General features: G+C 50.8%; 1 protein-coding gene across 26 annotated transcripts in view; it reads right to left on the bottom strand.

Annotated features, from left to right (window-relative positions):
* The window catches only part of ZNF536 (zinc finger protein 536), a 420,129-nt gene that overhangs the window by 349,478 nt on the left and 48,151 nt on the right, over positions 1 to 22,500 (bottom strand). For 20 of the 26 annotated variants that reach the window (XR_011543678.1, XM_070632485.1, XM_070632480.1 and 17 more), the window contains one exon: positions 18,876 to 18,945. The exons of the other annotated variants lie outside the window; for them this stretch is intronic. The gene's annotated coding sequence lies outside the window, so the exon portion shown is untranslated. The remainder of the gene's footprint in view (positions 1 to 18,875; positions 18,946 to 22,500) is intronic. 26 annotated transcript variants of the gene reach the window in all.

The raw sequence follows: 22,500 nt of genomic DNA, 5'->3' as shown, positions 1-22,500 counted from the left end.
ACCGAGGCCACTGAGCAGGCTGAGCCGACGCTCCTAGAGCACCGGGTGCCAGCGCTGGCTGTCTAAGCACGCCTTTATTCACTAAATTGACGGGGGCTCTCCACCCCTCCTGCACAAATGGGGGACCTGGGGCGGTCCAGAGTGGGTTCTCAAGGGGTCCAGTGGGGGTACCAGCCCTCCCCTCCACAGAGTCTCCCCTCCCAGCAGGTGCCCCCCAGCTCAGGCTGCACGTGGGTTTCCTCCACGACACTGACTGGAGTGGAGAGCTCACACCATCCATCCATTTGGGAAACCAAGGCCCAGAAAGAAGAGAGAGCAGCCTCGGGCCCCGGAACTACTGAGAAACAAGTCCCCGGGCCCCTGCCTTCCAGGCCTCAGGCTTCCCCACTCTTCTTGGGCTACTTTCTTGGGCCCTTATTTGAAATTCCGCAAAGCTGCAGAGGAACAAACATGCTGGGGACACAGACGTCTGTTTGCCCCAAGCAGTCTCCATGACCCAGGGGTAAGGGATAGTCAGGAGCCCTCCGAAGGCCACACACCCTCGTCTGGCACCCGTCTCGGCCAACGGGAAGGCAGACACAAACACACCTCTGCTCCTGGAATACCTCTCTAGCCCCGTTAGGAGGCCTCAGGCCAGTCTGGTCCCCATCATTTCCCGCCAGCCGTGGAGCAAGATGCACAGCACTGGCACACAACCTCTGAGGCTGGCAGCTCCATGGGAGGCAGCCCTGTGGGCACTGCCTTCCACCCTGTCCAATGGGCAGCCACAGCCCTGTCGCCCACCACTGTCCTTCTAGACTTCAGGGAGCAAAGCCCTGCTCAGGAACCTTACCCAGTCGCCTCACCTGTCAATCTTACTGTCTTGGGGAAATCGATCACTCTCTCCCCCTTCGCTGGGGACAGGCAGCGGGGTCCCTGAGAGCCCACGGTGCCAGGCTCCCCTTGTTGCATCAGGGAAGCGAGGAAGGCAGGAGCAGGGTCGCAGATGTGGTTCCAGCTCTGACAGCTTCTCTGGGTCTCAGCTTTCCCACCTGGAGAATGGGGTGGTGACTTCTGCTCCCTCCCTCTAGGGGCTTCTGGAAGGCTCAAATGAAGAAAGTGTATGTGAATCAGCTTTGAAAAGTATCCAGCGGTTCTGTGGGCCAGCCCGGTGGTCTCAGGCTATTTCCTCAGAAAAGGCTGAGACAAAGACGCAGGAGCAGGGGTCTGCATGGGAGGCGAGCCCAGGAAGTGCTGGTCAGTGCTCGGTGGGCCAGCCGGGAAGTGGAGAAGGAAGGAAGCTAGTACAGAGGGGACTAAGGAGTGGGCTGGACTGGGGGCAGCTGGGCTCAACTCCACTGGGGCACCCCGAGGCCCTGGACGGGACCTCCCCCAGGTTGTCCACCCAAGGGGCCGGGAGGCTGGGCTCTGTCCACCAGTTCCCACACCAGCACTGCCTGGCGGCTGCCCCAGAAGCACAAACTCCCAGTGCTTCCAGCAGCCCCCACTGCATGCCATACATGCTCCAGTGGCGAGAGAGCCCCAGGCACAGAGCGGCAGATGCTGGCCTTAGGAAGCAGCAGGTGGCTGTGTGGGCCGACAGCATGTCTGCTACACCTGGCTATATTAGTGTCAAAAAACAAACAGGTAACCAGACTCTTCTTTTCATAGACAATCCCTAGGTTGTCTGCTTTGCAGAGAAACTGTGAGCCTGGTTGACCATAGAAACTTAGTGAAAAATAAACGCTTTGGGAGCTGTCCTGAGGTAGGCTGCAGTCAGCCCACCTCTGGGCCTGGATCCATCTCCTCATCCACAGAGCCCATCATGGGCACAGAGGCCCCAGCCCTGAGCTAACGGGTGGGGGAGAGACAGGCACGGCAAGGCGGGGTCCTGCCCGCCAGGAGCTTGGGGTCGTGTCTGGGAGATGGAGCAGGCTTGATGACAGCGAGAACACAAGGGCCATACCCTGTGCACTTTCCAGGAGACCTGGGACACCAGCTGGGCCCTTGAACGCCATCTCTCAGTCAGAGCTCCCAGGTGTCTAAAGACGACACGTGACCGAAGAGTTTGGAACCAAAACCTTTGCAGGTGAGAATCGGAAGCGTCCATAAAACCCACTGACCCAGGACCACTGGTTCTCTGAGCGCCCCTGTTAATGGAGGTTTTCCTGCCTCGGTATTCCAGTTCCCAATGCCAGGCAAAATTACATAAAAATAACAGGTAAAACAGAGAGTTTAAAGTCCAGTGGAGAATAAAGGTATGAAGGCAGTAACTATAGCACCAAGTGTGAAATTGTCATCTGTTCCTCCTTCACCAGCCAGATCTGGTGAGCTGTATGTGGTGCACCCACTCTGACACACTGAGTGCTCTCTATGTGCAGGGGACACAGGGCCAGGTAGGGGAGGGGAGCACAGCCCTGCCCTCGGGGGGACTCTGGGGGAAGGGAAAGGCCAGCCTGGGGACAGGTCAGTTCACAAGACAGCGAGGGGATGCTGCAGAGGCACCCTCGTCAGCCTGGGCCACTGGGGAGTCGGCCTGGAGGATGGGCTTGGGGTTGACCTTCCAGAGAGAAGGCACAGCAAGAGGACCCATGAGGAAGGTGGAGGCGCCGGAGTGTGCAAGGAGCCGCCAGCAGGAGCCGTGAGCCCGTGGCTGGTGCGCTGCACTCACCCTCGGCTCTATAAAGGCACCGACTCCAAAAGAGGACACTTTCTCTTGAGAGTGGCCCACAGTCTGAGTTCTAGAGCTGAGTTCTGGTCCTGCGTCTGTCCCTCAGAGGCTGTGTGGACGCAGACACCTCACTTCCCCTCTCCGAGTCGCAGTCTCTGCAGACCCCCAAGGTCTCTGGGCAAATCCTGTAGGATCCTGCACGTGACAATCCAGCACACCACAGAAAGCCACAGGCATTGTTAGAAGGGACCCAGCCCCCAAGACACGAAGCCCCGGGTCAGGGTCCCAGGGCTTGCCCGCAGCAGAGTTAGAACAGGAGCATCCCCTGGTCCCACAGCATTCCCCACGCGGCCATGGCCTTGAGTTCTCCCTTGTCCAAGACAGACGGACAGAGCCTTCAATCTCCCTCAGACTTGCGGAATATCACCACAACCTGCTTTGGGGCTTCTGAGCAAACCGGGCGCCCTCTTGTTCATCATGACACCGGTGATCCACGCATCCTATCTTAGAATGCCTTACCCCCAAACCTTCTTATTAGTGATGGAGAAAATACTTATACAAACAGTTCTTACAGATAAATTATTTGTATAACACACTCAAACGTGCTCTACATCTTTATCTAGTGTCATCTCCATGAAAGTAACCCAAGTCCTGACACCTGGACACGAGCTCTGCAGAGCCCCACAGCCCTCCCTCCGCAGCCCGCAGAGCTGGGCCGCTCAGACTGAGCACACACAGCGCCGGGCAGGGACCTGTCTGCACCCAGCCTGGTAATTCCCATATTCCCCAGGCTTTTTTTTTTTCAGCATCATACATTATATTTAAGTCTCTCCAGCAATACAAATTTCAATTTGGCCAAGCTCTTTAATATTAATAGTTGTCAATCCAAATTCAGAGTGCATAATAAAAAATTTAATCGAAACGAATAGCTCACATATTTCTCTACCTCCTAAATATAGTTACCAATTAGACAAAAGATTTGGTGAGATAACTTTGTAGAATTAAGGCCACCTACTAAAGACCACCAGTCAGGGCTGAGAAAAGCCAAAAGGCATGACTCCATTCTCTTAATTACTTTTAAAGATAAAGCACATCTCACCTCCTATGCTTTTCACTCATAGGTGCAAACTGCAAATACAGAATTCACAGGCATGCAATTCAGAGGAGACTTCAGAGCTAAATTATAATCACAAAGTTATCAATAATGACACAGCCATCGTTTCTATGACACGTTACCGTTTACAAGACCCAGTCACTGGACCTTCTCCGGTTGGAGGATGGGTACCAGCAGCATCACCACCACCTCATTTCACAGACAGCATAACTGAGGTTCAGAGGGGCAGAGAGCTGCTCGAGGAGCCACAGTCAGAGCGGCCCTGGACCCAGTGCTCCGATGCCAGGCACGGTGCACTCGCCTTGGCTTCCTACCTCTTCAGACACAAAAGCATCATCAGAGTTACTCGGTTAACGTGAGAACTAAGGAGCTATTGCCGATTTCCCTGCTCTTTGCTGAGAACCCATACCTCGCCCCTGGACCAGGGTGGCACGAATCCCCAGAGCCTATCAAAATGTCACAGCCAGAATGTCTCCTCAGGTAGGGCAGGGATAAACGCAGACTTCACGATGTGACCACCGGGGCCTGATGAGGAGTCCCAGCGCCACAGTTCCGGGGTGACCCCCTGACAACCCAGCGTTCCAGAGAATCACTGAGCTGGAAGGGACCCTGCCTCTCGTGTCGAGTCCAGCCCCCTCATTTTGCAGCAGCAGAAACAGTTCTGCCAAGGCTAAGAGATCTGACCAAGGTCACGGAGCTAGTTAGGGGCAGAGCTGGGACTAGAACCCACACACACATACTCACAAGCACGAGCGTGCACACATACCCACGCACACGCTCACACTCATGCACTCACGCGTTGAGGGGATCTAACGCGTCCTAGGTACAGCCCCGGCCTGGCTCCCTGGTTGTGGTGCATCCTGCTGGGCACTCAGGGTATTTCTTCTGCAAATTATCCAGGCGTCTTTCACGAGCTGCTCTGGGCCCAGCCCTGAGCTACATCAAGCAGGAAGTTTAAATGAAATGGCTCCCAAGTTCCTTAAATGGTTTAATAAAACATATACTGACTGCAATGTGCAGTTTATAGTGGCAAACGATTGCCCCTCAGTTGGGAAAAATGACCTCCAGTCGGCAATATTACTTTCAGCTTCATGATTCTAGTCCGCTGTTGGCCATTCCCTCAACCCACCGGGCCATTCTTTTCCATAACAAGGCCGACTGCAGCCACCGCGTGTACCGCTGCCGAAGGTGCTGGTAATGTGCCTCCTAAAGGCCCATTCTGTGAGGAGACAAAAGAAACAGCGGGCAGATGACACTGACACGCCAAGGAGAGGAACACAGCTTGGAGAGCAGAGAGACGCCAGAAAATAAGTGTCAGGGATTCAGAGAGATTTGAGGAAATTAAACGTGGTCTCCAACAGCAAGCTCCGTGTCGGGGGTGTGTGCGTGTGCGTGTGTGTGTGTGTGTGTGAGATCCCACTCGGCATCACACAGAGCTGGGATGGGCAACAAGTTAAACAGATTCATAGGAAGATTTAGAAAATGCAGGGAAGGCATTATATGAATTTCTAAGACCCTACTATGTTAATAACAAATAGCTATTAATACTGCTTCTAATCAAGAATGCCATTTCCGATGTTTGGTGCTGAAAGGTTTTGCCTCATCTAAAAAAGTCCTGGAATTTGACTGCCAGAAACTGATGACCTTTTATCCTAAACTGTGCATTGAGATGGCTTGTTAAGCTCATTAGTATTATATGGTGAATTAGATTAGACATTTTATGATTTCTCAAAAAAGGCTTTTTTGATATAAAAAAGCAGCAATTTCCTTTTTTGACATTTTTCATTTTTAAGGTAATAAAAATGGCACATGTGTACCATGGCATAATGGATTAATTAAGGAATATTATGTTTATCCTAACTCTTAGCGAGTTGTACATCTTCATAACTCACTCATAAAAATTAATGCATTATCTTATACCATGGGCCGACAGATCTTCTGTTTTTACCAAACCTGCTCAGAATACATGTTCTAAATTGGATTATTCTGAGAAATAGTGAATACTATATTCTGATATCATCAGTCCAAAATCATAGTGTTATTTTAAAATGTTATATTATTATATATAAAATCAAAACCCTCCAGTACCGCAGCTTTGAATTCTTAGGCTATTCTGGCTTTTCAAAGATCAGGCTGCTCTCTCCATCTACACTCACGGGCAGCATATTTGATATCTTCTCTCACTCACAATGGATTTGTTATTTAAAAAACACATGCATTACATCAAAGAATCACTGGACGGTATTTTTTGGCTATTTCTTTGTGTGTTGATGGTGGATGTGAATATAGAAGAATATTCATGTAAGATTCATAAAGGCCCCAGATTCTAAATCAACAGATGAAAAATCCCTAAAAATAATAATGTCCAGATGTTGCTTATTTAAATGAGCTCTTGCCATTTAATGTTGCCAATCACAAAAGTGATAGAATTTGCGAATTTCAAGGTATTCCTAATTTACAGAGGATTATAATTTTTTATCAAAGGAGCATCCAGGGCGATTAAAATCAGTGATTTCAATAAATACCGATGATTCCCTCACAGAGGGCACCTTCACCACCTTGGCCTCACCCCACAAAGCCCACGCTCTCAGGATGCAGATTCTCTTTCTTTTCCAGCCCCCTTGGTGAGAAAACGTAACCTGCCAGGCCTAAAATGCAGCTTGTTTGTAATGGGCTAAACTTCAGAACTGAAGGGACTCTTAGGAATTATATAGACCTAATTTCTCTTTTTATTGGTGAGAAAATTGAAGTCCAGGAACTCAAAATGTTTGACCCAAAGTCCCTGAGCTGAGAAGAAGAAAGAAGCCACCGAAATCTAGTCTTCTGAAGTCCAGGCTGGGGCTCTGTCCACCCACTAAAATTCAGGATCAGTGTGACTATAACCCCGCACCTACATGGCCAGAGGAGCTGGTGAGACGTGGAGAACCCCAGGCCCTTTCCAGACCAGCTCACCTCCAGGTCTGGGCCTGGGGACCTGCACGTGACACAGGTCATCCCGGTAATTCTTAAACCACCACGACCATATGTTCCCTGGTCCCACGTCTCCCAGATCCCTAAAGAGTCTCCTCGGCATGAAAGAGGAGGAAGGAGTCAGCAAACAGTTCTGCCCTAGTTGACATGTCAAGGGCCCCGCCCCAGAGCTGCCAGCACAAGGAAACTCTCACTCAAATGGCCATCAGGAGAGGCTGTGTGCGAGACTGGAGAGCAGGATGGTGGACAGAGGCCCACCCTGACACGCAGAAGACCTCCCTCTCGGTCGGAGAAACCCTGACCAAGAAGTGAAGCTCCAACGGCACGTTCTGGGCCAGGGCCCCCTTCAGCTTCCCTGGTCCTCTGCCCCGCATGACAAGCTCAGGGAAGAGCACGGTTGCCCTGCCCTGCACAGGAGCGATGTGGAGGGTGACTGCAGAGGGACACCCTGCACGCCTCTCCTGCTGCAGATGCAGCCCAGAGGCCAGGCCGGGCTTGACTCAGCGAGTGTCGTGACGTATCTTTGATTTCTAATGGGCGTCCAGAATTAACTCACTATCCTCAAGGAAAAAGGTTCTTGGGAGGACCCGGTGGGATTCCGGTGGGCATGAGGTCTGTGTAGAAAGCTCAGCTCACAAAGTCGCTCTATAGGACCAGAAGGCTCCTGGTGCCTGGCTCCCATGCTCCCTGTGCTATGTATACACATGATAATGGAGCAGAGACTCCCCGCCTGGCTTTCACCAGCCTTGAGAAAGGGGTACCTGGGAGGAGCTTCACCCATACGTGGCCAACCCTGTACCTGAGCTGCCGTCTGCTCTGCAAACTCTAGGACAATATCCGCACAGCGCCCCCTGTAGCTACACCCTTGCACTGACCCTTGGGACAGACGGGGCCCACCTGCCCCGTAGGTGGCACCTGCGTCTCTGCTGCAGGGACATTTAGCTCCTCTTCACAAGACACAGCTCCGTTTCAGAACGTGACAGCCACCTGCATTGAGCAATTTTTTTAAATTTCAGTCATAAAACCCTCAAGAGTTCAAAAAAGAAGTGGCTTGGGGTCAAACGTGTTCTATTAAGAATAGCACTTACCTAGAAATTCTGTTAAGCTGGATGTAAACTTTCCCACGCATATCTTTGCTGGGCATACTCAGACATTATGTGATTGCTTCTAGAAAGACTTTGGTAATAAGATGCCTAATCACATCAGGGTAGAGTTACCAAATCTTTCATTAGACCCATCTAGTTGAAGGTTGAAGATGGAACGCCGACACCTGGAGGAAGATGCTTGGGCTGGAAGTTGGACTGGGCTGCAGGGCAATTTTGGAAGTCTCGTGAGGGGGCCTCAGTACAAGAAGCAGGAGGGAAGCAGCAGAGTTCAGGCCACTGGGAGGGCCTTCGTGGGCTGGGGCCTCGCTCCTGCTCACGGGCACGTCAAACACCTCCTCAGTACGCTTCTGTCCACCAAGCTATGCGCTCGCGTCTTCTCCTCTCTGCCACCAAATGGCAGCTGTAGACTCTCAGGCTCAAGTCACATCAGGGGAGCCCAGCGCAAGGACAAGCATGACAGCAGGTGGCTCGCTTGAGAGCTAAAGGATGCTGCAGCGCCCCCCACCAACAGCGCCCAGATGCCGCTTGGAAAACCCCATGTCCATATATGCCTCCCTCCCCCACGACCTCTGACCCGAGCACGCTAGGTGAGCAGGGAGAAGAAACCAGCTCTAACAAGACATCTCAGAAGAACCTGCTGTGTTGGACATGTCCCTGATCCCCCAGGGTGCCGGCTCAGGGAGCAGGCAGAGGACTGGCTGAGCCGGCGCTCTGCGGTTAGAAGCAGCAGCCACAACAGTAGGACCTGCACATTGGAGGCATCCAGCCACCCCTCTCCCTGGCTGGCTCCCAGACTCTCCTCCCAGACTCTTCCGCACAGTTAAAGGCTGAAGGAAGAGGGCCTCACCCATGAGGAAGCTCACTGGCCCGTTTCCCCAGGAGGCCTTGGCCATCTGGGCCTGTGACCAAGAAAGACAGCCATGGTGACCTCTTCCGAGGGGCCAGCCGCTCTGGGCAGCCAGGGGCTCTGAGCTCTGTCACATGGCCCAAGCCCATCATCTGGACAGTGGGCACCTGGCCCTGCAGGGCCGACGGGGCCCTGCTCTGCTCTCTTCCCAAAACACCAACAAGGACGAGTCTTGGCCTCAGCGCTCCTCTGCCCTTACCAACAGCAATTCTCCTTTCCTCCAGCCTAAATGACGGCCGCTTTCATCTGCACTGCCTGAATCTGGGAGGCAGCATCAGATACTTGGGACACACACAAAATGAGATAATGACAATACTTATTTCATGAGGTCGTTACAAGAATTAAATGAGATCATGCATATAAAATGAGGACAGTGCCTGGCACTTGGTAAATAGTCAACAGGCACTAACAGCTGCCCACATTTGATTCCACCATGAGCTGAGGTGCCCGACACCAGGCCAGGCCCCACGAAGGCCTCCCAATAGGTGTGAGCATTCAGAGGGGAGAGAGAGCACAGGAAACACTGGCCGCGGGACGGGGCAGGACTAGAGGAAAATGGCCACGTCCAGCAGTGAAAATGACCAAGGAATTGCCTAGTTTTTCTCTCAGTTGGAGAATAAATATTCATCATCCCCAAGATTAAAAGTCTTGCCTTTACTTCAGAGGTTTGAAACAAGATTTTCTACCGACAAATCTTTTTCAAACGAAAGCTTACCAAGGAAGCTCCCTGTGCAAAACAGACGCGTACGGAGCGACCCTGGATGGGCGGGGTGGCGTGTCCTGGGGCCTCCAGGGTATCCTAGACCGACTCCCTCGTGGTCTGTGCAACGACCACCAACTCAGGTGATGACGTCAGACCAGTGGCTCTGCGAGCGCAGTCCCTGGACCAGCAGTATGGGCAGCGCCTTGGAACTGAGTAGAAATTCAAATTCTTGGACCTCCACCTCAGACCTTCTGAATCAGAAAGTCTGGGCTGAGGCCCAGAGTTGTGTTTCCACGAGCCCTCTAGGCAACTGCGATGCCCACTCCAGCTGGGGATCCACTGCGCTTGCTCTGCCAGCAGCCCCTCCCTCCGGCCAGGTGGGCAGCCTCCCCGCTCTCCCCCATGGAGATTCCTGATTTGATTGGTCTGGGGTGGCGTCCGGTCTCAGCAGCTCCCCAGGGATTCTAGTCAAGTAGTCACCGTCCGAGCTCTGGCCACTCTCAGTGTGCTCTGAGGAGCAGCCGCAGCCACATGGCCTGGGAGCCCGGCAGGTTCACAGGTTGTCCCCCAGACCTGCTGAGTCACAATCTGCACGTGACCAAGATCCCCGGGCGATGTGTGTGTCCATTACTGACACCCTGGTCCAGGCGGCTCTGTTTAAGGCCCGGAGAGCACCTTAGACACCATGTGATCCAAACCACTCATGCCCCAGGTGGGCACCTGAGGCTGCACGGCTACCCTCATCACTACCGCAGGTGGAGGATCAGAAGCAGCCCCCTCAGGCCTGGGCCAGCCTCCTTCCCACACCCACACAGCCTCCAGCCGAGCACGCTTGCCTCAGCCTTCCCTCGGAACCCTCTCTCAGCCTTCAGTCCCTGAGGCCTCGGTGGTCGGAGGAGGCTGCCCCAGTGGAGGAAGCAGGAGCTGAGGAGGACGTGGGGGTGGCAAGGGTTCCTGCTGGGTGGTCTGCAAACCCTCAAAACCTCTTCCAGGGGGTCTGCCATTCACTGTCCTGCTACTCGAGGCCTGATAATATTTGAGATGTCACATTTCTAGAAACACTGAAGTCACATTTAAACACATACATATTGGGGCCTGCAGAAGAGAAATAAAATTTGGTGAATGATTCCAGCATGTGCCCTATGTAAGTTTTTACTGTGGACATTGTCTCAAGTTATATTTTGTTAAGGATCAAAAACTCTACTCTTGAGCCCAGCTTACCCATAAGAGCATCATTTTGTGCTATTAGCTGTTTTTAGACATGAAACAATCCACACACAAACGTGAGGAAAACTTTACTATCTTCTTGCAGTATTTCAGGAAGAAAATAACAATGGCTTTGGCGTGGGGAAAATTTAACACATACACCCCTCCACTACCAACCTGACAAATACACATGTGCGTGCGTGCGCGCGCGCACACACACACACACACACACACACCCCACTCCAGCCAAAGTTCCCTCCCCTCTGGGCTACCAGCTCCTCAGCATTGGGGGCCACACCCCACCCACCAGGGCTGAGCACAGGGACCCTCAATAAGGCTTAGCTGCTGGTCAGCAGAACAACTGAGAGAAGGGGGCAGCCAGAGTCAGAAGAGGCAGGACAGCCAAAGTCAGATGAATCTGTGGGCCGAGCTCCCACCACCTACTGGGCTGTGAGCAGACAGACACCAAGACCTGGCCAAGACCCAAACTTCATCTTTAAACAGAAAAACAGTCACAGATATGCCCATTTCCAAAATACGTGGACATATGCCATCACTCATCTCTCCTACTTAGTCTCAGGCACAATGGAGTCACCAGACCAGTTCATTCCTTGAACACTTACCAAGCGGCCTAGGAACATGCCTCCTGCTGCTTGAGGCATCACCGCAAACTTTCAAGGCTGAAACTCAACATCTTTCAAAGTCATTGCTGTCTTTCTCGCAATGTGCTATCATGCCGATCACATTATCATCCTACAACTCAGATTATCATACTTTCCTTTGTACAAAATGAACTGAGCCAGAAAACTGTAAGGGTAGGAGTCCAGCTCTGCCGGGCTTAACCCACAGCCAAAAGATCATGAACAACGCCGCTGTGCTCCACAGTGCGACTGCGCAAAGCCTATTGTCGAAAGACAGTCGGTATTGAGGGGCAATGTCACGCATTCCCAAACACAAAAGGAGAACCACATCTCTGCTTGAGATGGACTCAGGACCGACCGTTCCCTGGAGCCCCTCAACAGACCCTAAATACCTGGATTGATGGATTATTTCCATAATGCACACAAATACGTAAAATCAACTACAAGTTTTCTCTCTGTTGAAGAAAGAACAAATAACTATCCACGCTTTGTCCTCTGTGTGGAGAAATATGAGAAGGTTCCTTGTAGTCCACACATCCTGGTGGATGGAGAGGGTGGCAAGGAGGGGAGGAGGCAGAGAGAGACAACCACCTGATCCCTCATGAGCAACAACTGACCATCTGAGACCAAGAGGCAAAGAGGCAGAGACCCAAGCCAGTCTCTGAAAAACAGGAAGCAGCTCTCCAGGTTTGGAAAAAAAGACGTGGGGCCAGCCACAGACCTCTATGCCAGGAGTCATCCCAGATAACGTGCGAGCCAAAGAACAGAGGGAAAAGAATCATTTAAGGCCTTCTCCCCGCTCCCTGGGTCTTCTTTTCTGTGGGTTAGGGAAATAATTCACTTTTTTAATGTGAGAAGAAGTTATCGATTGGCTTAGCTTTTCTTCTAATCCTGAGGAAAAGCTGTGCATGTAGACACGCAGGCCTCTTGAAACTAACCCCTTCTTCAGCAGAGCTGAAAGCTGGTCCTGCCATGCAGCGTAGGGCAGGGTCTTAGAATTCAATATGGGGAATGAAGGGGAGTCCAGGTCACCTCGCACTGCCTCCCATCTTCATTCTCTCCCTCAATTTGCCACCTCTACCAATGACATTACATCTTAATGTAATTGCAATTATTTTTTTCAACTAGGACCTGACTTCAGGCTTACTAAAACCTCAGTAAGTGCTCGCTGGAAAGAGAACTCTCCTAATGATTACATTTACAGTGATGGTGATGAGGGCAAGACATGGAGTCACAGGACAGGCACATGCATCCTGGGGTAGCCATTTTCAGACGTGTGGCTTGTGCACGTTAGTTGTCTTTGCTGAGCCTCAGTTTCTTTGTCTGGAAAGTAGGGTGCCAAGGGGATAACACAAGATAAGGGGTAGCAAGCTCTTACCACAGAGCAGAGTTGGCCAATGCTCTCTGTAAAAGGCCACGTAGGAAATATTTTAGGCTGAGCAGACAACATGGTCTCTGTCCCAACTACCCAACTCTGCCATTAGGGCGTTAAAGCAGCCGCCAGTGAGACAGAATGAACGGGAGTGCCCGTGCGCCAAGAAAACTTTATTTATGAACAATGAAATTTGAATTTCATATCATTTTCATGTGTCACGAAACATTTTTTTTTTCAATCATTGAGAAATGTAGAAGCCACTCTTCACGCACAGGCTACACAAAAAGAGGCAGAATGACAATGAGAGACGACCTCACACCCGTGAGGACGGCGACCACCAAGGAAACAGAAAACAACCAGTGTGGCGAGGATGTGGACCTTTGCGCACTGTTGGTGGGGATGTAAAAAGTGCAGCTGCCATGGGAAACAAGACAGCAGTTCCTAAAAAAATTAAAAATGGAATTACTATATGATCCAGCGATCCCACTTGTGGGTATATAAACGGACTTGAAAGCAAGGTCTTGAAGAAATGTTTGTACAGCCGTGTTCATAGTAGCGCTATTCATAATAGCCAGGGGGTGGAGGCAACCCAAGCGTCCCTCAACGGATGAATGGACGACCCAAGTGTGGTGCATATATATATGTATTTGTGTGTGTGCGTATATAGGTATACACACACACAAATACACACACGCAAAATGGAATATCATAGATGAATAATAACAAAAGAAGGAAATTTTGACGCATACTGCAACACGGGTGAACCTTGAGGACATTATGCTAAGCAAAATAAGCCAGTGACAAAAGGACAAATACGGTACAATTCCACTCATATCAGGTCCCCAGAGGTGCAATTCATAGAGACAGAAGTAGGAGGGTGGTTGCCAGGTGCTAGGGGGACAGAAATGAGGAGGATTGTTTACCGGCCATGGAATCTCAGTTTGGGTCAACGAAAAAGTCCTGGAGATAGATGGTGGTGACAGTTGCACAACAATGTGAATGTAGCTAATGCCACTGAACTGTACACTTAAAAATGGTCAAGATAGTAAATTTTCTGTTATATGTGTTTCACCACAATTTTTCAAAGTGTTTTTAAATGTTAAAAAAAAAAAACAAGCAGTGAGCCAATGGGACCCCAGGCAGTGATTCACCAACCCCAGGCATAGGGCACGAGAGCAGCTCAGTAAACATCCCCTAGAAAGGACATGAGTGGAAGGGTATTGGGGTTATATGTGAAGAGAGCGCTCAGAGGCAAATGAAGAGATTTCTAAGATTTATTCATTCAAGTCTTTACCAAACATCCACTCTGGGGCCAATAATCATCTGGGAATAGACACAAAAGTAGAGAGAGGCACCCCAGGACCTACAACCCAACCCTTCCATCCCGCACACCGCTGTCGAAAGGAAGTCCACGAGTGCATGTGTGCAGGCATGCCCCGGGGTGCACGGGGGTGTCCCATGGGCCGGGAGGGGGCGCAGAGGCCACACAGGCACTTGCATGGCTCACACACTGAGGCACACCCTCCTTGGAGTGGTCAATGATCTCGTCAGGGACAGAAAAGTTCAATGACTACAAGGGTGAGTTTAATTATATGTTGTCACTGACTAGCAGTGGTTACGATGGTACAATTACACATGTAATTTATCAGCAAGATACTTGCATACATAATAAACCAAAAGCAAAACATTAAATTTCAGTGGATGCTAAAAATATAAAATTGGGCCATGATGCAGAGCTGTCTCACTTGCAAGGGGGTGGAAGAGAAAAGCCACGGACCTCCCCTTCCTTTTAAAAGCTGACTGTCCACACCCACCATGACCACATGGCCCCCATCCCAGGAATGCACTCCCTAAACACCAAATAAACCCCAAACCCCCAGTGGTGTGTCAACAATGCTCCTTCACAAAGAAAATGGGATGAGGAAGCTGACTTAGGAAACTCACCACCCTGTCTGACTTTCTCTGAACTTACTAACCACGGGCCCCACGGGTGCTGGGAAGACCACATGCCTGGCAACGTCTTGGGGTTCCTAGCTCTAGTATGAGTCTGAGGGGAAAAGGCTAATTATGTGAATGGGTATACTTTCCTTAATCTTGAATAAAGAGGGAGAAAAGGAAAAGATGACTAAACAGAGAAAATGAAAATACTAATAACAACAGTGACATGCATTTACTAAATGCTCACTTTGAGCCAGGCATTATTTTCAGTGAATTGCACAGATTACCTGTGTAATCTACTATATTGTCATTACTGTACAGATGAGAAAACTGAGGCACAACGAGGCTGTCCCTTGACATATGGTCATACAGCTGGTGAGCAGTGGAAGCCAGGGTTCTGCCCAGGAAATCTGGTTCCAGAGCCCGTAGCTTTGCTATAGGTTACCAGGTCTTGAGGTCATTTATCTCTCTCTTCTTTATTATTTTCTGCCTGGTACCGCTATAGTGTCCATTATTCAATAATTTAAAAGTCAAAGGTATGGCGACTTTTTATCTTCATTGCTGGGAACAAGATTTCCAATCGCCAGGTACCAGCCATGCTGGACTAGGGGGCGCCACCTCCCAGAGCTTCAGCCTATTTCCTCAAGATGGCTGATCCCATATGGCTGAGCATCAGTCAGTCCCACAGACATCAAGCCTGGTGAGTCAGAAGAGGACACACAAGAGCCTCTAAAAGAACAAGAAATACACTATAAATTAGAGAGTCTTTCCCAGGAGACGCACAACCAGTCATTTGGACAGGAGGTCTTCTGAGCCTCATAAATTCCTTGCCCATGTCCCACTTTGAAAGGAGTCACCTTCTCCTACTCTGCCTCCATGTCTTCAGTCCCAGTCATCTGTGTATGTGCCCTTGGGGATTTTTAAAGATATTTTTACGACAAGGCACCCATGTGGCTTCAGCTTACAGAGATTGCCTGGCACAGTCCTAGACAAATTTTTGCTATTTTAAAAAGCAATTGAAAAGAAGAGATAATGAGAATGCCTTTCTATAACTGACCATTTTGATGTGTAAAAAAAAAAAGTTTGAGAGGGTAAGGGGATGAAGAGATGGTAAAAAGTGGAATTTCATTAAGACCACTGGGTTTACTATTCCAAGGTTTTGTTAGGGCTTAAGATAGAGTCCTGTCTATCTACCCATCCATCCATCCATCCCCCCTCCATCCCCCCATCCATCCATCCACTTATCCACTAATCCATCCGTCCATCCACCCACCTATCCACCCACTCATCCACCCATCCATCCACCTACTCATCCATCTATCCATCCACCTATTAATCATTCAAGTTGCCAAAGTTTTATTGAGAACCTACTATGCATCAGAGACCATTCCAGGAATTAGGAAAATAACACTGAACAAAACACACAAGGCCGTACTCTCTCCAGGTTTACAGTGTAGCAGGGAGACAGACCAGAAACCAGTAAAGAAGGAGTGGGTCACCAAAAGGCTTCCTGCACCAAACATCACAATGTATTTGAAATCCTCCTAACACAAAGGTAAATGAGAGCCATTTCCTCATCTGTTGTTTTCAAGGATCAGTTGTAAAAACAAACAAGAGTGTCTTTTATGGAAATGCTAATGGTACAAAAATGTATTCCAATGTGGCAGCATCATTTGAGGGCAAATACTACAGGCAATATTGTTATGACAAAAGCTTTATTTCTCATCTTCTCTGTCTTTGATTTAAATATATACATGTATGGGGGTGCACACGTATCAAGATTCAAGTATTTCAATATAAATTTTGTATTCAAAATACTTTTCCTGATTTCAGTTGATTGCACATTTCAAGCCAATGTTGCAGCAGTAATCTTTGTTCTGAATCAAAAACAAGGCGCTCTCTCTCTCTCTCCTGTCTCAACAATCTCTTCTTCCTCCCCCACCTTCTAGCCTTAAGAAGCCCAAATATTCAAGCTGCTTTCAGAGGTGAGTGATATCAAGGGCAAAACCCATTTCTGCCCATGTGTTTTGCTGCTAGAGGTTTCCGGGGCTGGGGGGGCCCAGGTGCTGGTGAAAGCCACATCACAGAGGCGCCAGGATAGGACAAACCTCCCGGCTTCAATTTGAGTGTGTAATTGTTTGCATACAATCTCACCCACACTACAATAATGTCATCCTTGGTTGACACAGATTTTAAAGCCCTTTGAAAAGGTGGAATGTTCTCAATCATGAGCGTGATTATAATGGGATTTAAGTTGAAGGAGCTGATTCAGGCCCTCGCTTGGGCCAGGCTCCATGACAGAGCGGAGGGGAGAAGGAAGTAAGAGGGCTATAATTCCGCCAGGGAAAGGATGCAGAGCGTAGCCATCACCTCTCTCCCAGAGCCGAGGACGCCCCAAGCAGTATCACAAAACTGTGGAACTCCAACTGGAATCTCCCCACACCCCCAAAAATCTTCTTATTTCCTATCACATTAGACCAGTAGTTCTCAAAATGGTACGAGTATGCCCCCAAGGCGACATTTAGTAATTTTGGGAGACATTTTTGGTTGTCACAAGGTGGGGAGAGGGTATACAACCACCCTCTGGTGGGACGAGGCCAGGGATGCTGCTAAACATTCTACAGGACACAAGATGCTCTTACAGCAAAGAGCTACCCAACCCAAGACAGCACTAGTGCCGAGGCTGAGAAACCCCATCTCAGATCCAGGAGGTACGCCAGAGCTTGAGAGAGCAAGGGTGGGGCAGGAAGGGGCACTTCCAGGAAAGAGATTTGAAGCTGCTTCCCCTGGCTTTGCCACTCCTCCTCTTCCCCAGAAGACGAGGCAGGTGACAGAGGAGAGGATAAAACAGGGGAGGGAAGAAAGGAGCCTTTGAGCCAAATTACTCACTCTTTTGCCTTTTGATCTTAAGCACACCTTCCTTATTACGTGTCAGAAGGGACTGGAAACCCAGCAATTTTTTTCTTCAAGGCATAACTACCCAGGCCCCACAGAAACACAGCAATCTCTCTGGCAGATCCCGGGCCCGTCCATCCTTTCCCTGATGAACCACGGCAGTGCCTACAGACGCCCAACTCACCCGCCGAGCCCAGCCAAATGCCCGGATTACTAAGGCAAAGAGTTGTGAATTTCATTAAATATGTTAAAGGGGAAAAAATCAGCTTTGAAAAATAGTAATCCTGTCTTTCAACAAAAATATTATAGGAAGCTATGAATTTGGTAGATCCGAATAGGATGTTGGTACATGTTTTACTAAGGTAATATAATGGCACACTATTATTAGATCACATTAATCATCACTGTGCCAACGGCGCTGACAGCCCCACTGAAAAGGATTGAAAGGCCTGGTAATGGATATAAATTACCCATTGTGTGATAAAAGGATTTTTACTAAGAAGGTAAGAATAAAACAGCAAATTTCTAATATAACTGTTGTGTAAAAACCAAAATAAAAGTAATCCACGGTCAGTAATATCCACAAAATCAGAAGAAAGCACTTTTCCAACAAGATAAAGCCACAATAAAAAAATATATATTCGATACAACATAAAATTAATTTCTGAGTGCATAATTCTGCTTTCAATTTCCCTGGTTTATGTAGTGACCTGTGAAGCCCATGGTCAGAATTCGATCTGAGGGTGAGTTTACGGAGGTACGGGGCAGCCTCAGATACGAGCGCTGGCCCCTCGTTTGTAGTCTAGGGTTTTATCAGCTTCTATGCTGGGGAAACACTCCATCACTGAGTTTGTGATCTTGAGTCTGATTGAGGTGACGAACACAGAGCTGCTCTGGGACAGGCTTCCTCTAAGACTGGGCCAGGCCATTGATCCACCTGGTGAGTGACACGGAAACTGACTGCGGGCGGTACTTAGAGCCGCCACCTGGCTTTGGGCAGCAGCCCCACCAGCTCACCAGCTCTCATTCCAGCTGCCGGCCAGCGGACCGTGACTCAAAGGATGTCACACAAGAGAGAAAGAAATCCACCACACAGGCCTTTGCCCCATCTATGACCCATCCTGAGACTTCCTGAGCACATCTGGACATCACATATTCATCCCACCCAGAAGACCCAGGACCCATGCTGGATCCCAGGAACATTTGAATCCGGAATCTTCTCCATGGCCCACCTCAGTCCACAGAGGAAAGAGCAGCTGGGAGAACTCTCACCTCGCACGGGGGTCTACAACCCAGAGAGGACAGCCCGGCTCCCCCACCAACTCACACACAGACACCACTTCCACGAACTACAAAAGGAGGTTCCTTACCAGGCGAGTCTTAAAGCAACGGTGCTCCCTCCTGGCTGAAGGATATTCTTAAAGCCGTGGTGGGCAGGAACTGCAAAAATAAGACCTGTTAGAAACTCTCCATGTTGAATAAAGAGACTCCAACAAGACAGGTAAACAGCATTCACCAAGGTAACATCTGCTAGGTTAGTTGAGAGTCTAAAAATATTTAATGGCACCACTGCCCCGACTCACCACACAATTGAAAAATAGGAACTATGTGACCTTTGCTGCAGTAAACCAGATTTGCTCAGCTTCTTTTAATGGGAACTTGCCACCTGCAAAAAAGAAGAGCAGGGGCTTTCTAACCGTCTCTGCCTCGGATGGGGCAGAAGAAGAAATACGAGGAGATAAGGATGCTCACTCTTGGGAATTCCAAAAACAAGGAACTGAGGAGGTACTCGTGGGTCCTTTGTTTCTCCCTGACTTAAGGAGCCCCCTACAGCAGACCACAACCCCACCCAGATTTCAGTTGGCCCCTCCTGTTCAGTGGCCAGGGCAACCCTCATCGGGTTCAAACCAGGAACCTGGACGGACCCAGACTCAGGGACACTATGTGGCACCAAAGTCCCCTCTCCCGAACCACCACCAGGAAAGCAGTGCGTGAGATAAGAGCCTGGAGGGAAAGCCTGCGTGCCCGCCCACAGGGTCTCCAGAGCCGCTGGCCCAGGGACTCAAGGCCAAGCCCCCGCCTGCGACCTCAGTGCAATCCCCGGGCCAGCCACTCCCGGCCCACTGCAACTCAGCGTCTAATTTGTTTTGCCATGCTACAAAAGGATCTCTAGGGCAAGCAAAAGTCTCCCCTTGAGAAGTCATATTTTACTGAACCTGAAGTTGCACATTCTGATATTACAGAAACAGAATTCCAGTAGGAATTCAAGGATGTGTCTGCAAACGGGAAACCAGAGATGCATTCGGAGACCCCACGGTGGCAGCCCCAGCCCAAGAAATTTGGGCAACAAATCACTATCTTGCAGCACTCCATCCAGCTCCAAGACTGATTTCTGGCAACCGAAAAGGTGTTCGCTGACGGCATGCCGGAAGTGTTTTCTCCAAGTGTAACAGGGACACTGCCGTTTGTAAACAGATTTCTGCCTGCCTACCTTGAGACATAAAGCAAAAGTTTACATCTGAGTCATGTGCAACAAGGACGAAATTACAAGTCTCTCTCTCTCCTCAATCAGATGATCCTTTGCCTTTTCCTGTATCAGGCAACAGTTAAATCCAGAGAGTGGAAAACAAACACTCGATGCTCTGCTCCCCCAGGTCCTGTCCCAGGGTGGAGCGGGACAGGCCAGGCACCCAGCTGGCTCTGCAAAGACACACTTGCTTTGCTCACAAGACTCCTCACGTTAGGGAGGGGGTTGCAGGAGATGGGGACAGACTCAGATTCTATCTCTAGGCTCGTGCTTGCAAAATTCGAGGACTATTCTGCAGGGGCTGTTCACGTAGAATTTGTAAGTTCCAATGGCAGGGAGAACTGGGGAGGCTCCACCCGGGCACGTCCTGCACTCGCTTCACACGGTTGCTCAGAACATCACCGTCTCCTGCCATCCGCAGGCGGGCAGTGACGGGGGCTTCTGTGCCCTGAATCACTCAAGGCCACAGCACAAGCCCTGTGGCTGCCTTGGGGGCTGTGCCCTCTTAAGGGCTCTCCTGAATGAGTAGGGGGTTTATCCAGAGGTGGTCGGCTGCCCTGGGCAAGGTGAGCCCAACAAGCTTCCTGCCGAAAGAGAGGGAGCTGATGTTTAGAGGCCCACGGAACCTCAGGAAAGGAAATCAAGTTAGCGCCATGTCTGCCTCTCTGAGCCACTCTAAAGAGGAAGGGCTCTTGGTGTCCGATGTCACTAAGGTCGCTGCAGGTCGGGCAAAGGCGACCACATCTGATGATCCTGATGCTCTTGACTCAGGATGGGGAGGAAGGAAAACACCAGCACAGTAATTCTGTCTTCCTCAACGAAAGAAACAGCTCTTTTGGTGCAAGTAAATAACTCATATTTAGAGATAACAGTGTCATAACCAGGAACAGGTCCCTGACGTGAGGCCTCCTCTCATCCCATCCTCCCACGGGGACCCCACGCTGAGGGGCCTGGGGAGAGGGACACTCAGCAGACACTGTCCACCAGTTCAGCTGGTGCAGGTACCAGCAGATCAGAGGAGGGGTGGGAGGGGCCGGATTACAAAGACAGCAAAAAGCATGGCATGAGCCAAGCCGGGTGGGGGGCCGGCGTGTTTCAGGGCTGCAATTCCACCTGCCGTAAACTAATAACCCTGCTTCCCCTTTAACACAGGAAAGGCACACACGCAGTCATCCTCAGCCGCCAGCCCCCAGGAGCGAATGAGTTTAGGAGACCATTTCATCCAGTGGCTCACACCTCCTGTGCGCCAGGCCCTGTGGTAGGCCGGGGCCAAGCAGCTGTGCCATGGGACAGAAACCCCCCACTGTCTTTAGAGTCTGATGGGACGGGGAGTGGCCAAGAGGCACGTCAAGGGTGGGGCCCGGGGAGGGAGGGCGCAGGAGCTGAGTCCTTACGCAGGTGCTGCAGGGCCTCTGGGGAGACAGGTGGAGGAGAGGGGAGGGCAAAGGTTCAGAGACCCCGACAGGAGGGGCATGGGGTGTTGCGAGGCGGTGGGGGAGCGGGGTCTCTTACAGCCGGAGGCACTCCCAAGGCCTCTCTGAGGAAGAGGAGAGAGGGCGTGCAGAGCTCTGAGACAGGGGCCTTGAAGCGGGGTGGGGAGGAGAGCAGGACAGGGAGACACGGGGACACAGACAGAAAAAGAAAGCGGAGGTGGCCCCGGCAGCTCGGGGCCACCCTGGTACGCAGTGGGCCCGCATGCAGCCTCCCTGTGAGTCTGCCAGAAGGGAGAGGCCACGTGGGCCCCCAACAGGGGACCAGGGCAGGCCCCTCCCTCCTGAGCTCCCCCAGGGGAGACACGGAAGCTCCGAGCAGAGTGGAGGAACCTTCCTGGCAGGGGCTCAGCCTCCCGCACTCGGGCTCCAGGGCGCTGACAGAGGGTGACGGCAGGTCAGGGAGGAGCAGAGACTCAGCGCCTGCTGTCACCAGGGCTCTCTGTAGGGAGCCTGAGTTTAGCGCAAAGACCCGTCTCCCAGGCAAGCACGCTGCCTTCCCTTGGCCACTACGCACCTGTTCCCCACCCTGCACACGGCAACTGGAAGACCGACGACCAACAACGAGAGTTACCGTTTGCTCAGGGCCTACCAAGGACCAGGCACCAGGCCGAGGACAGTCCCCGCGTCACCTCTCAGCTCAGGGGGAAAGGGCTGCGTCTCACTCACCTCCCAGTCCCTAACCTCTGGCAGAGAAGTAAGTGATGGGTGGGCGGGAGAGAAGGAGGGAGAGAAGGAGGGAGAGAGTGAAGACAGAGGATGGAGAGAGTGAGAGAAGATGGAAGGACAACAGGATGGATGGAAGGATGGAGATGGAAGGAAGGGAGGGAGGAAAGAAGTGAGGAAAGAAGACAGGGAGAGAGAGGTGGAAGAGAGGGAGTGAGGGAAAAAGAAGGCTGGAAGGATGAAGATACAGATGGAAGGATGGAGGAGTGAAGGATGGAAGGAAAGAAGGAAGGGCTGGTTCAGTTCACCCTC

This window comes from Equus przewalskii, chromosome 9 (assembly GCF_037783145.1).
Source record: "Equus przewalskii isolate Varuska chromosome 9, EquPr2, whole genome shotgun sequence".
In the NCBI taxonomy this organism is placed as follows: domain Eukaryota; kingdom Metazoa; phylum Chordata; class Mammalia; order Perissodactyla; family Equidae; genus Equus; species Equus przewalskii.
The sequence above is the reverse complement of the archived record's forward strand: the minus strand, read 5'-3'. Positions and strand labels throughout refer to the sequence as shown.